Genomic DNA, 5,478 nt, shown 5'->3' on the forward strand with positions numbered 1-5,478 from the left:
AAAAAGTATAACTAAGAATAAATATTCGTATTGAACATCGATTGTAAAGAATTTTTTGATACACATGATTGAACAAACAAATTAGCATAAAAAATAAAAATGTGGGTAATTAGGAAAGTAACTAATGATATTAATAACAACATAAAATACAAGGTGCATTCAATATAAAACGGTATTCGTTCATTTTCACCAGCATCATTTCCTTTGCTTTTATCCCTATGTCGTGTTTACTGCTGTCAAATTAAGAGCGTAGGCACAAAATTTCGGGCCAATGCTTTTTAAAGGCATTCATTTTTTTCGAATCCTGACAAAAATAACAAATATTTTTGAAAAATTTAAACGCAGAATGAAAGATTACATTATAACCGAGGGCCGAAAGTCCCTTAGAATAAACAAAAAGTTTTTTTATTTGAAATTAAAAATCACACTAAATTTTCTCTTCTTTTTCACCCTTGTAACTTATTAAAATAAACAATATAGAAGTTTTCAGGGACTTTCGGTCCTCAGTAATAATGTATTCTTTCATTCTGCGTTTAAATTTTTCAAAAATACTTATTAGTTTTCTCAGGATTCGAAAAAATTGAATGCATTTAAAAAGCATTGGCCCGAAATTTTGCGCCTACGCTCTTAAAATGGAAATCATTACGTGTATATGTATGAGTATGGATGTATCAACTTGCTCCTAGAATAATAATTGGTCAATGCATTAATTTAATAGAATTAAACTCTTATAAACTAACAGAAAAGATATTTTAAAAGTTATTAAACAAATATATCCAAATCCTATGAGTTTATGTTTCTGATTATAACCTCTGTTTGAAGCTTCGTGGTATTTGTAATTTCCCTAACGTAGGATACCAATCTATAGCTAAGATGACAAAGACTAGGAATACAAAACCCTAAACATATTAATTCAAGGGAAAATAACAGCGCCAAAAGATAAATGGCAGGAAACAAAATGTGGCGAAATAGAAGACTTACACAGCATGGTAAACAGATATGTCAAACTGCTAGAATCGACTAAAGATAAACTGACAGAATGAGAAAACTATATCAAAATACTTTTAACGGCATATTAAAAGAACCAAGAAGATTGGACAACAACAACGAATGATCAGAAATTCTGAAAACTGAGATTATAAATGCCATTAATCATCTCAACAAATAAGAGCCCAGGTCCAAATGGAATACTCCCAGAAACGATGAAATTAATCAGCGAAGAAAATATAGAAATATTTGTTCTTTTATTCAATCCCATTTATGATAAAGGAAAAATACTCCAAAATTTTCTAGAATCAATATTCATTCCATTACCAAAAAAGCTAAACCCACAACACTGCATGAGATACGCCAATGATACGGTATTGATTGGGGATTATTACTTAAGTCTACAAATCTGAGAGCAACTTGCTATAAAAATAAATATTAAGAAAACCAAAGTGTACCTCAACCTTGCACAATAAGTTCAAGTACACGGGATGTTGGATCGGTAGCAGCGTAAATCCTGATTTAAAAATAAGATAGAACAGGCCAAAAAATCTATAGAAAAAATTAAAGATATTCTCGAGATCACAATGCATGTGATTCTCGAATAAAACTCAAAATTCGATTACGTTTATCAAAGTGGACCCTTAAAACATTAACTGCGAATCAATTGTAGACCTATGTGGATATACCGGAGAGTCCTCAAAGTGACATGGACATCGCACACCTTAAACGAAGAAGTGCTGAATAGAATAGGCGAGGAACGAGAACTATTCAACACAGTGAAAATTAGAAAAACATCATCATACCTAGGCCACATACAGAGAAATAATAAATAACAATATGCTAAACTGATATATGGTGATATATATTAATATATATATATATATATATATATATATATATATATATATATATATATATATATATATATAAGAAAAAAGAAGTACTTGTGACTCGTTTGGAACAAATATATAACTGTTTTGGATGGGTTGGAGTCAATAATAGGGCTATTGGTTAACTATTTTTTTAATCTCGAGCTTTCAATTGTGTTTACAATTATTATCAAGAGCTAAAAAAGACAAAATACATACAAGGTTGAACTAAAAAGAAAAAACAATTTTTGTTAACTTACCAAATAAAAATTAGTTTGGTAAGTAAAAAATCACTGCTTACATGTTCAAAATATTTTATATAAAAATGTTTTGATCTAACAAATGTTTCTCCGAAAATTTCTATAATTTTGAAAACATTTTTTTAATATAAAAATAATTGAATTTATAAATAAGTTCAAATAGCAACCAATTACAAATAGCCTCAATGTCATAAATGCCAACATAAAATTTTTATTTTTGACAATTATATTGCCAAAAGTAAAACTTCGTTTAAACATTCTTTTTTGTTTAGTAACAAAAAGAAGAAGATTTATTCACCCTTGACAGATGTCTGAAAGAATGTGATAGATATATGGAGAATTGAATATGACATTTTACAATTTTTATATATAAATCATAAAGAAAGAATATAATTATATATTTTACTTAAATTTTGAATCTCAGATCTTTTGTTTAAACTCTTATCATTTTTGCTAATACAAACCATTTCCAAAAAAGTCCTTTTAAATTTATTACTTTCACTACATAAAATTTTAATGTTATCAAAATCCATAATATGGTCTTTATCGATTACATGTTCTGCCAAAGCACAAGATGGTTTTTTAATTCTGCAATCACTTTTGTGAGAAATAATGCGATTTGAAAGATTTCTTCCGGTCTCACCAACATATTCAGCCTCACACTGAGTACAACTAATGCTGTATACTAAATTCGTTTTTTCAAATTTGTCTATAGGATATTTAGTTTTAGAATATAAAGATGAAATAGTTTTGATGTTCTTTGTTGCTATTTTTATATTGTCAATAACCTTTAGTGTTTGTATTAATTTAGGTGTTAATGATGGTATAAAAGGTAGTGAATGATAATAGATGTTCTGATTGTTAGATACAATGTTTTGAGATTGAGCAAAAAATGGTGTTAAATTATTTATATTACCAATATTAGAAAAAAGCATCCTATGTAGCATATCTGGAGGATAAGAGTTTTCAATTAGAATATTTTTTAATAACTGAAGATCTTCCTGTAGATAATCTGGATGAGAAAGTTTTAAAACACGTTCTTTTAATCCTGTTATAAGGTTCATTTTCATCTTATTTGGATGGTGAGAGTAATAGCTTAAATTCATGAAAAAAAAATTCACAAAATTCATGAAAGTATCAGTAATTGCACTTTTTTCATTCCTTTTATTAAGAGATATGTAGATGATTTAGTTTTGGCACTTCCTAAACACAAAATTCATGAAACAGTCAACATTTTCAACAGTCATAATCAGCATATACAATTCACAGTTGAGGAAGAGGTAGATAATTCTCTACCATTCCTTGACATGAGAATTGTAAGAAATACAGACAATATGTTGAAAACCAAATGGTTCAGAAAACCCTAAATAGATTTATAAGCTATTACTCTCACCATCCAAATAAGATGAAAATGAACCTTATAACAGGATTAAAAGAACGTGTTTTAAAACTTTCTCATCCAGATTATCTACAGGAAGATCTTCAGTTATTAAAAAATATTCTAATTGAAAACTCTTATCCTCCAGATATGCTACATAGGATGCTTTTTTCTAATATTGGTAATATAAATAATTTAACACCATTTTTTGCTCAATCTCAAAACATTGTATCTAACAATCAGAACATCTATTATCATTCACTACCTTTTATACCATCATTAACACCTAAATTAATACAAACACTAAAGGTTATTGACAATATAAAAATAGCAACAAAGAACATCAAAACTATTTCATCTTTATATTCTAAAACTAAATATCCTATAGACAAATTTGAAAAAACGAATTTAGTATACAGCATTAGTTGTACTCAGTGTGAGGCTGAATATGTTGGTGAGACCGGAAGAAATCTTTCAAATCGCATTATTTCTCACAAAAGTGATTGCAGAATTAAAAAACCATCTTGTGCTTTGGCAGAACATGTAATCGATAAAGACCATATTATGGATTTTGATAACATTAAAATTTTATGTAGTGAAAGTAATAAATTTAAAAGGACTTTTTTGGAAATGGTTTGTATTAGCAAAAATGATAAGAGTTTAAACAAAAGATCTGAGATTCAAAATTTAAGTAAAATATATAATTATATTCTTTCTTTATGATTTATATATAAAAATTGTAAAATGTCATATTCAATTCTCCATATATCTATCACATTCTTTCAGACATCTGTCAAGGGTGAATAAATCTTCTTCTTTTTGTTACTAAACAAAAAAGAATGTTTAAACGAAGTTTTACTTTTGGCAATATAATTGTCAAAAATAAAAATTTTATGTTGGCATTTATGACACTGAGGCTATTTGTAATTGGTTGCTATTTGAACTTATTTATAAATTCAATTATTTTTATATTAAAAAAATGTTTTCAAAATTATAGAAATTTTCGGAGAAACATTTGTTAGATCAAAACATTTTTATATAAAATATTTTGAACATGTAAGCAGTGATTTTTTACTTACCAAACTAATTTTTATTTGGTAAGTTAACAAAAATTGTTTTTTCTTTTTAGTTCAACCTTGTATGTATTTTGTCTTTTTTAGCTCTTGATAATAATTGTAAACACAATTGAAAGCTCGAGATTAAAAAAATAGTTAACCAATAGCCCTATTATTGACTCCAACCCATCCAAAACAGTTATATATATATATATATATATATATATATATATATATATATATATATATATATATATATATATATATATATATATATATATATATGTAACAATGTTAGACGAGAAGAACATCGAAATGCCATCGAAAGGAGAGAGAAAACGTCGACCCTTGTCCAATATATCTCAAACACAGGATATACAATAAACCTGAACCAAACTACGATGCTACCTAACATTGAAATTAAATGAAAACGCGAAATCAGAAAATCAATAGAAATAGAAAAAAATCCCAACAGTTTAAACCAAAGAGATGATGCTCAAAGGCTTCCAGCAACATGGAAAACGGTATTAAAGAAACAGTCAAAAAAACATCAGACCACAAGACCAACTAGTAGGACCCCGCGTACCTACACACGGACAGGACCAATCACAAGGCGCCTTGAGGCTATAAAAAGTAAACGCAGCGACCAGGTAACTTCAAACTTCAGCGATTTAAGTAATATCTACTGCAACATACTAAACAATATATGATATGATAGATCTTAACTTTTAAAAACAAACTTAGTAATTCTCTAGTAACTCTAACTATAATTTTATTCCATTCCTAAATATCAGTATTACAATAACTGACTACATACCATCAATTACATTTTATAGATCAATTTACCATGTTCCTGATTCTCAATTCTCTACTATAAATTCCATCTTTCCACTTTATAATATGGATAATACTGTCATAATAATTGT

Source organism: Diabrotica undecimpunctata, chromosome 5 (assembly GCF_040954645.1).
Source record: "Diabrotica undecimpunctata isolate CICGRU chromosome 5, icDiaUnde3, whole genome shotgun sequence".
In the NCBI taxonomy this organism is placed as follows: domain Eukaryota; kingdom Metazoa; phylum Arthropoda; class Insecta; order Coleoptera; family Chrysomelidae; genus Diabrotica; species Diabrotica undecimpunctata.